This window comes from Lathyrus oleraceus, chromosome 2, assembly GCF_024323335.1.
Source record: "Lathyrus oleraceus cultivar Zhongwan6 chromosome 2, CAAS_Psat_ZW6_1.0, whole genome shotgun sequence".
NCBI classification, from domain to species: domain Eukaryota; kingdom Viridiplantae; phylum Streptophyta; class Magnoliopsida; order Fabales; family Fabaceae; genus Lathyrus; species Lathyrus oleraceus.
This window is the reverse complement of record NC_066580.1, coordinates 120614843-120625050: the sequence shown is the minus strand read 5'-3', so window position 1 is coordinate 120625050 and position 10208 is coordinate 120614843.

Here is a 10208-nt window from a genome sequence, read left to right as displayed (position 1 = left end):
ATCAATTTGCTTCTGAACTTCTTCTTTAATCTTTACTTCCATATCAGGATGAGTTCTTCTGAGCTTTTGCTTCACAGGCACACACTCAGGCTTCAACGACAAGAAATGTTGTACGATATCAGTATCTAGACCAGGCATGTCCTCATACGACTAGGAAAAGACGTCGACATATTCTCGTAGTAACTCAATTAACCCCTTCTTAACAGACTCTTCAAGGAGTGCCTCAATCTTCACTTCACGAATGCAGTCTTTGAGACCCCAAGTTGACTGTCTCTAGATTCTCAAGATGTGGATGAATGATCTTCTCTTCGTACTCAAGCAGACGGGTAATCTCATCAGGAATCTCTTCAATATCATCTTCTTCTGCCTCAAATACAGGGAACTCAAAGTCGGGAGATGGTGTTGGATCATTATGTTCAATGGATTTGGTCAACCTGCATAATGATTTTGAGTATAAAAGAGATTTTAGAATTTAAACAAGGCAGATCATTATGCAGATGAAAAAGTTGATTTTATTCTCTTTTTTAGGGTTTTATGGTGATCACCAATTTGATGTGAAAAGCAAAAATGAAAAATAATTTGAAAAACAAACATTTAACATGCGATTATTGAATGAATATCATTGTATTAATAAATCATGCCAACAATGTCTTGACTTCTCCCTTTGGCATGGGACAAGGGTTTTTAAACAGGAATGAACATATTATGTTGACTTATATATAACTGTTGGAACATCCACAGCGACCCAATTATTGTAGATCCCACCAGGTATGACAAAGTTACCGAGGTCTTCCTCTTCGTCTTCTTCAATGATGGCAACAACTTCTTGATCTCCATCGATGTGGATGAAACCTCCACTCTGAAACAGCCCAAGATTATTAGAAAATCCATAGCTAACAGTCTTCTTTGTCTTCTCATGTATCAGATAAAATACTCCTTGATTAACTCAGAATAAAGCATTAGGCATGAGATCAAAATAACAATTGCATCAAGACCATGTAGCAGATGAATTCAAGTGGATACCAATACTTGCATCAGATGGAAGCTCCAATCACAATAACCTGGTCTCAGAAATGTTGTCATTGGCCAAGTCCTTTTGCATAGGGAATATTGCTTAAATCCTAAGTTCACAAGTTCAGATCAATCCCAACAGTGCGCCAAATATTTTTTTGGGTTTTTGTTATTTATTAAGTATTTTAAGGTCCTAAGACAACAAGCACAAACAAAATACACAAACAAATATATACAATCACAATATATGGCTCAAATGAGCAAAGTGAAAATGACGTAAACATAAACAAATTAAATGTTATGTAAATGACAATGAATGGTAAATGACTTGTAATTAAATTGTATAAAGATAAATGAATTAAAAGTAAAGCAATATTAATACAAGTTAGTCAAATGTTGGTTGATTAGATGTTAGTGATGTTTTGCTTTTTAATCGATTAAGTCATTCTTTGGAGAACACTCAACCATCTATTCACAAACATGGATCCTTGAACCAAGACATCTTCCAAAGGAAGGAAAAAGACCAAGTTTCCACACAATACCATGAAAGATGGGAGACTTACAATCTCACTTACTAGAATGATATGCCTTTATGGTCAAATTTAGCTCTATGTTAAGCAATCGTAATTGGACTTATGTAGAAGTCACAACTATTTGAGACCGGGCAATAAGAATTTAGGTGTTAATGCATGTTAGAGATTTGGTATGAAGAACCAAACTCCAAAACATACCACAAACTAAAAGAAAAGATCAAGAGGGACGAACCTATCTCAGTCATACTTGTATTGGTTCATCTGACACAAGGTCATTGATGAACCAATTAGCCTTAAGACATTAGAGATTTCATTGGTCAATGAAAGGGATGGGAAATAATGGGATTGAAGATGAAGAGGGAGGGGAGATGAGAGTAACACAAATTGGTCATGGGAGGAATTTTATCAAATTAAAATCATTCATTCATTTGGGAGATGAAATGTACATTTCATCAATCCCCTAAATTCAATGATTTTAACTTAACAAAAGTCAAATCAACCTTGACCAAGGCCCAGACACATAGTAAAACATCACAAGTCAATAAAAAAGGCTCAACATAATTTCTATATAATTAATCAATTAAAAATCAAAATCAAAATTTATTTAAATTCAATTTAGTTTGGTCAAAACCTAAAACCTCTTCAAAACACCAAATAAATGTCCAAGAGATTTATCCTAGGTCAAACAAGGTCAAAGGACCTTAGACAAAAAATTCATGATTTTTGAAAAGTCAGAGATATTTTTAAACAATTAAAAATATGCACAAAAACAATTAATTGATGAAAAATATCAAAATTAATCCAAAAAATACTTTTAATTCAGAAAATGAAAGCGGAAAAAATATTTATAGATTTTTGGTGAAAGTTCCATATTTTTTGGATTAAAAATGAAATTAAAATGAATTAATCAAAATAAGTGGATTAAATGAAAAATAAAAAAATACAAAAAAAAACAAGGACCATCAGATCTCCCTCATTAATTGAGGTGGCAAATCTGATGGTCAAGCGCGCGCGTACCATGATGCACTACAGTGAACATGTTGCAAACTTGGTATTTGAAACCAAGCCCGCGCGTTCCATGATGCACTAGAGTCAACACGTTGCAAACCGGACTGGTCCACCATCAACCATCACTAAAATAAAAAACAAGGTCATGGATTCAAAAAAAAATGCTCAGGAGCTCGAATTTGGCCTCAATTTTCTCCAATTCCAAGTATATAAAAAGATACAGGGATTTGAATTTTGAGGATCATGAACTGAGTTGCTTCAATTTGACCTCAAAACAACTCAATCTTCTTGCCTACATTGGTAGGACTTTAGCCAACCAAAAATCACAAAGAATAGTGAACAATTGAGAGAGAATCAAAGAGATGAAAATTCTGGAAAATTACCTTCGAGGGAGCTTCAACCTTGCTTGATCTTGATTCCAATTGTGCTTGGCTTTGTTTCAGAAGCTTGTAGGAAGTGATTAAGATCAGAAAATGGTTTGGACTCTTGGAGTTTCAATCTCAAAATAGAATAAGATTTAAAGCTCGATTTTTAAATGAAAACCTTCAAGATTATCCTTTAATGGTGAAGGTTTGGATTGCAGGTTCAAAGCTTGGGCATGAGGTCCTTAATTCTGAACAATTAGGGTCTTATTTATAGGCCATGAGATTCATTTCCACACACTTCTAAAAATTGCCTACTTGCATGGGTGTGTGATAGGCCCATCAAGATATGTATTCAGGTCCAAAAATGAGTGAGAATCATGCTAAAGTCATGTCATGTGACCATGCATTTGTGTTTTGAATTGGATCATGAAATCCTTCCAAATTGTACCTCACATTGCACCCATGCGCAAGTCCTTCATTCTTTGGATAAATGAGGTGATCTTGGATTTTTTGAAAAGGTTAGATCTAGGAAAACAACTTTCATGCTTAAAACGTTTTCATTTGAAGCTTGGATAATGATGAATTTTGAGGTGGAAGTTTGAGAAATCAAACATATTTGGAAAATTTCTAAGTACCAAGTCAAGTGTTCACTTTTCCACCTTAAATAACTTTTGCTATGGACTTCAAATGGGAAACGTTCCTTCATCAAAGTTGTAGATACTTCAAACCTATCAATTTGGTCACAAATTTGACCTCATTTAGATTTGGCATGAAGGAGTTATGCATTTTAGAAGTTGAGGAAAATCACTTGTTCAACGGTAATGGTCCAAAGTGACTTATAATGTTTCCTCTTGGAACATGCATTTGCAAGTTGAATTTAAACTTCCTCCAAACATAAACGTTTAAGTAGACATCTTGAATTTTATCATGGAATTTGAATGGCTTTTATATTATAAAAGTTGAGCAAGTTATGGTCTTGGAAAGTTGACCTCCAAACTAGGATTCTGACAAAATGACCTATAACCTTTCACCATAAAAATTGACTCTCCAAGAAAAACTAGCTCTTGACCTCAACATGAAATTTGTTTGGAGTGCCATTTTGGGTAACATTTCTCTTGGAATAATTTTAATATGACAAAAATTGTAGGAGATAGGGTCTAGGGAACCCCAGTTTTGACTAGTTGACTTTCTCTGGTCAACCACCATGAACCATCTTGCTAGCTTGATATTATATTGACTTTTGGGACTCATGGAGGATCATATATGTGTAATATGATGTAATATGAAGTATAACTTTAAATATTTGATCAAATTTTGAAGAAGCTTGTTGAGGAAGTCACACGAGATACCCAAATGATTAGGGTTTCCAAGGCAAACAAACTTCAAACTCTTGATGATTTCTTAATCAAAATGACATGTGAAGATCATGGGGATCCATATATGATGCCTAGAGCCAATGTGATCCATTTCTTGATTGAACTTCTTGCATTGAGGGTCTCAAAACCTAGATGTGAGTTTGATATAGCATGGGTGAGCACACACACTACCTATAAAAGTAACAAACTATACATTGACATATTTTTGGTATTTTGGTTAGTAAATAATGAAAAAAACAAAGTATGATACAATCAAAAGTGTTTGGTGATCTCTCCCAATGCAAACCCTATGAATGAGGGGTAAGGAGAATGCCAATGTGTGATCTCAATGCTAATGCATATGATGAGATAACATGAGGGATCTTAGGGTCAAAATTAGGGTCTTACAGCTGCCCCTATTTAAGGACATTCTAACTGAGGATGTGAAGGTTAAAATATTCGTATCGACTCAGTAGAATGGACTTAAATAACAACAATAGAGACAAATTTTGGTCCCTAAGAGACCTCAGGATGCATATGATATGAATGTTAAAAATAATCTTTATCGGGAAAGTGTTGCCACAAAGGAAAATAATCTGGGGAGACTGAAAGTCCACAGGAGCATAATGCATTCCATAAGGAAAACTCACTGGGAAGACAGAGACTTTGGGGATAAAAAGTTGTGCGTAGGTCAGGCTACGACTTAAAACTGCTGGAGACGTGAGGGAATTCCCTAAAAATAAATCAATGGAAGGACCCGGCTGGGGATAAAGGAGAAACTGCAGGGGAAACAGATAAATCAGAAACAAAATTGAAATACCTTAACCAAACTCAACTGGGGAAGAATGAACTTCAACACATGAGTATCAGCATTACATTACATATTACCGGTTATTGGGTAAGAAGATAATGTATTCTGATAGAGAGACATCCGTTACCGATTAGGGTAAACATATCAATGATAACTCATTGAGGATATGAAGGTATGTTTGTTACCAGTTACTGGGTAAGAACAACCTACTAGGTAAAATAATCAAATGGAAGTTACAACTACCAGTTACTGGGCAAATGAACAAAAAGAGAATATCCGTCACTGGTTAAAGTGAACATATCAAGGATAGACTCAAAGGGAAGAATATTCGTCATCGGCTAAGATGATCATATCAAGGACAGACTGTCGGGGAAAAGTAGGAATTGTATCTATCAGTTACTAGATAGAATACCAAAGAGAGAATATCCATCACCGGTTAGGATGAACATATCAAGGATAGACTCGGAGGGGAAAACTGGATTTACAACTACCTTTAACTAGGCAAAAGACCAAAGAGAGGAGAAAACCCGTCATTGGTTAGGATGAAAATATCAAGGATTAACTCTCTAGGGAATAAAATAGGAATTACAACTACCTTTAACTGGGTAGAAAACCAAAGAGAGGAGAAAACACGTCATCAATTAGGATGAACATATCAATGATTAACTCTCAAGGGAAGAGTATATGTCATCGGTTAGGGTGAACATATTAAGGATAGACTACCTGGGGAAACGTAAAACGAATCCACTAGGGAAAATTAAGAGGAAGTAGATTACTATTACTAGGTATTGGGTAAAAGTAAGGTACTCGTAAACCGAAAAGAATATTATCAATTACTGGGTAATAAACTTTCGGGGGGCCAAAAGTATCTATCTAGGTAAGAGCTAGAAATAAACTGCCAAACAAAGACTCGACCCGATGAGGCTATAACTCAGGGGGAGTGCTTCCATCCAGACAATTAACTGGGGAGGAAGCTGAAATAATAATCATCTACGAGGAAATAACTCAGAAGGGAATGAGAAAGGTTAAATTCTTTCTGCTTAAGGGGTTGGCACTCTGCAATTGAGGGAGGACAGACGCACCAAATCTATATGGATAAATAATATCACCATAGCAGAGGATCAAAAAATAAGGAATCAAATGCAATAACAATGCATAATAAAATATTTGATGTATGAATGTATATGTATATATGATTGACGATTATGCTGACAAAACAATCACAAAGGATACAAATGTCACTGATCTGAATCATCGCTTCAACACTCGACTAATCTCGACAAGATGGAAGCACCAACTGGAAAAAAAAATTGGGGATGAACATAAATTATCCATCTCTGAATATTTCAAACCCTGGCTGAGAAAAGATCTACTGAGGACCTGAATTATCAACTCTGCAGGGAATTTTAGGTCAACATTATACCAAATGGGAGACAACCTTGTAGAGGACCACACATACTGCTCAAGAATCAAAGCTGGAGGGAATCAGGAGTGAACTCCGTTGAGGACTTACGGGGAATAAAACTTTGTGCTGGATCTATGCCAACTGTTGAGAATGTGAGCCTACAACTCAACTGGGGAGGCGATTACAAACTCAGCTACGAAAACTGATTTGCCATTGGGAAGGAAAAAGTGACCAAACCAACCACTTGGGGAAGACCAACAATGCTTTTCACTTTAGGACTTACCTGTTCTCAGAATACTGTTGATATTCCTTACTAAAATCAATTGCTTTTTAAAGTAATTGCTTTTATCATTTTAAGAAAAAATGATTTTTATTTTATTATTTCAAAATTTCAAAATTATCATCATAAAAATTCAATTCTATTTGGCTAAAAAATAAATAAGAGTAGAAACAATTGGATTAAAAGCTCAACTTTATTTAATAGGATGGTAGTCTGTAAATGACAAGACTCCACAGATCTTTACAAAAATTGAAAAATGGTAATTTACATGGAAAAGGGCTACATTGAATACAATGGTCACTAATCCTTCTACCAACTTCAATATCCATTGTGCTCTTGGCTTTAGTCGAGAATGATGAATCAGAACCAAAGGACTTGCTCAAAAGTGCTCTCATGAATGAAGATCAACCGAATACAGTTACTTGCCATGATCCCTAATTTTTTCCTAGATTGCCCCAAAGTGGGGTACTCAATCTACCGGGATAAATTTTCTATTTTATGTCTCTAATTTTTGCTTGGATCGCCCTTTCGGGTTTTCAATCCACTGAGACGCTCATTTTTGCCTAAGCCTCCCTTTCGGGTTTTCAACTTAGCGAGCTGTTCTTTTCTTTTTAGGTGAAGTATTTCTTGACTGCATCACCATTCACAGGACGTGTGAACTCTTCACCATCCATAGTTATAAGAATCAAAGCACCGCCTGAAAAGGCTATCTTAACAACATATGGGCCTTTATAATTAGGAGTCCATTTTCCCCTAGCATCTGGTTTGAAAGATAGAATCTTCTTGAGCACAAGGTCACCTTCTCTAAACACACGAGGCCCGACCTTCTTATCAAATACTTTTTTCATTCTCTACTGGTACAACTGACTATGGCACATGGTAGTCAACCTCCTCTCTTCAATCAAATTCAGTTGGTCATATCTGGTCTGGCACCATTCAGCTTCAATCAACTTGGCTTCCATCAAACCACGTAATAATGGGATCTCAACTTCTACTGGGAGATAAACTTCCATACCATAAACAAGTGAGAAAGGGGTTATTCCTGTTGAAGTGCAAATGGATGTACGATACCCATGTAAAGAAAATGGGAGCATCTCATGCCAATCTTTGTAGGTCACAACCATCTTCTGAATGATTCTCTTGATGTTCTTATTCGCATCTTCAACAACCCCATTCATCTTAGGTCTGTAAGGGGAAGAATTATGGTGTGCAATCTTGAAGTCTTTACAAAGAGCTTCCATCATATTATTGTCCAAGTTAGATCCATTATCAGTAATGATCTTACTTGGCATACCATAACGGCATATAATCTGATTCTTGATAAACCTCACAACAACTTGCTTGGTTACATTTGCATACGATGCCGCTTCAACCCACTTTGTGAAGTAATCAATAGCCACCAGAATGAAACAATGTCTGTTTGAAGCTTTAGGCTCAATCATGCCAATCATATCAATTCCCCACATGGAGAAGGGACATGGAGAGGAAATAACATTTAACAGTGTCTGAGGAACATGAATTTTATCTGCATACATCTGACACTTATGGCATTTCTTCACAAACTTGCAACAGTCAGATTCCATTGTCAGCCAATAGTAACCTGTTCTCAACATCTTCTTAGCCATATCATGTCCATTGGAATGAGTACCAAAGGAACCTTCATGGACTTCAGTCATCAATAAGTCTGCTTCGTGTCTATCCATGCATCTGAGCAAAACCTAATCGAAATTTCTCTTGTAAAGCATATCACCATTCAGGTAGAAGTTGCCAACTAATCTTCTCAAAGTCTTCTTATCTTTCAAAGATGCCCAGGTGGGTAAATGTGACTTTGGAGGAAACATTTGATATCAAAATACCATGGCTTTTCATCTTTGACCTCTTCAACAGCAAACACATGAGCTGGCCTATCAAGACGCATCACAGTCAGATTAGGAACTTCATTCCAAAAGTTCACCATAATCATTGATCCAACGTTGCAAGAGTATCTGCAATTCAGTTCTCATCTCGAGGGATATGATGAAACTCAACATTTGTAAAGAAAGTTGAAATCCTCCTCGCGTAATCTCCATATGCTATCAAACCGGGTTGATTCATCTCCCATTCACCTTTGATCTGACTTACAACCAAAGTTGAATCTCCATAGACGTCAAGATACTTGATTATGAGATCGATGGCCTCTTCAAGCCCCATAATGAAAGCTTCATACTCAGCCATGTTGTTCGTACATTTGAAAGTCAATCTAGCTGTAAACGGAAAATGAGTGCCTTGAGGAGTGATGATTACTGCCCCAATGCTATTACCATACTGATTAACAGCTCCATCAAATACCATGGCCCAACGAGAACCAAGTTTTGGCCCTTCTTCAAGCAATGGTTCGTCACAATCTTTCATCTTCATGTACAAGATCTCTTCATCAAGAAAATCATACTGCACTGATTGATAGTCTTCAATCGGTTGGTGAGCCAAATGGTCAGCCAAGACACTACCTTTAATAGCTTTTTGAGATCGGTATTCAATATCATATTCGGATAACAACTTCTGCCAACGAGCAATCCTCCCAGTTAAAGCAGGCTTCTCAAAAATGTACTTGATTGGATCCATTTTGGATATCAACCAAGTAGTATGATTCAACATATACTGGCGCAGACGCTTAGCAGCCCATGCCAATGTGTAACAAGTCTTTTCTAGCACAGAATACCGAGTCTCATAGTCGGTGAATTTCTTACTGAGGTAGTAAATTATATATTCTTTCTTTCCAGTTTCATCTTGCTGACCAAGAACACAACCCATACTTTCATTGAGTACAGTCAAATACATGGTCAATGGTCTTCCTTCAACAGGAGGAGGCAGAATCGGAGGCTCAAGCAGATACTCTTTGATACTGTCAACAGCTCTCTGGCAATCTTCGATCCAATCACAAGACTGATCTTTCCAAAGAAGCTTGAATATAGGCGCACACATGGCAGTCATATGTGATACAAATCTTGAGATATAACTCAAGCGGTCGAGAAAACCTCTGACTTGCTTCTCAGTTTTGGGCGCAGACATTTCTTGTATTGCTTTGACCTTGGCAGGATCTACTTCAATACCCTTCTCACTGGCAATATAGCCCAACAACTTACCAGAACAAACACCAAAAGTACACTTATTGGGATTCAAGCAGAGTTTGTACTTCCTTAAACGCTGGAATAGCTTCAACAAATGCCCAACATGTTCTTCTTCATGACTTGATTTATCAATCATATCATTAACATAGACTTCGATCTCTTTATGCATCATATCATGAAAAAGAGTGGTCATTGCTCTCTGGTATGTTACACCAGCATTCTTTAAACCGAAAGGCATCACTCTATAACATAATGTTCCCCAGGGTGTAATGAATGTGGTCTTCTCCATATTTTTGGGTGCCATCTTGATTTGATTATAACTAGAAAATCCAT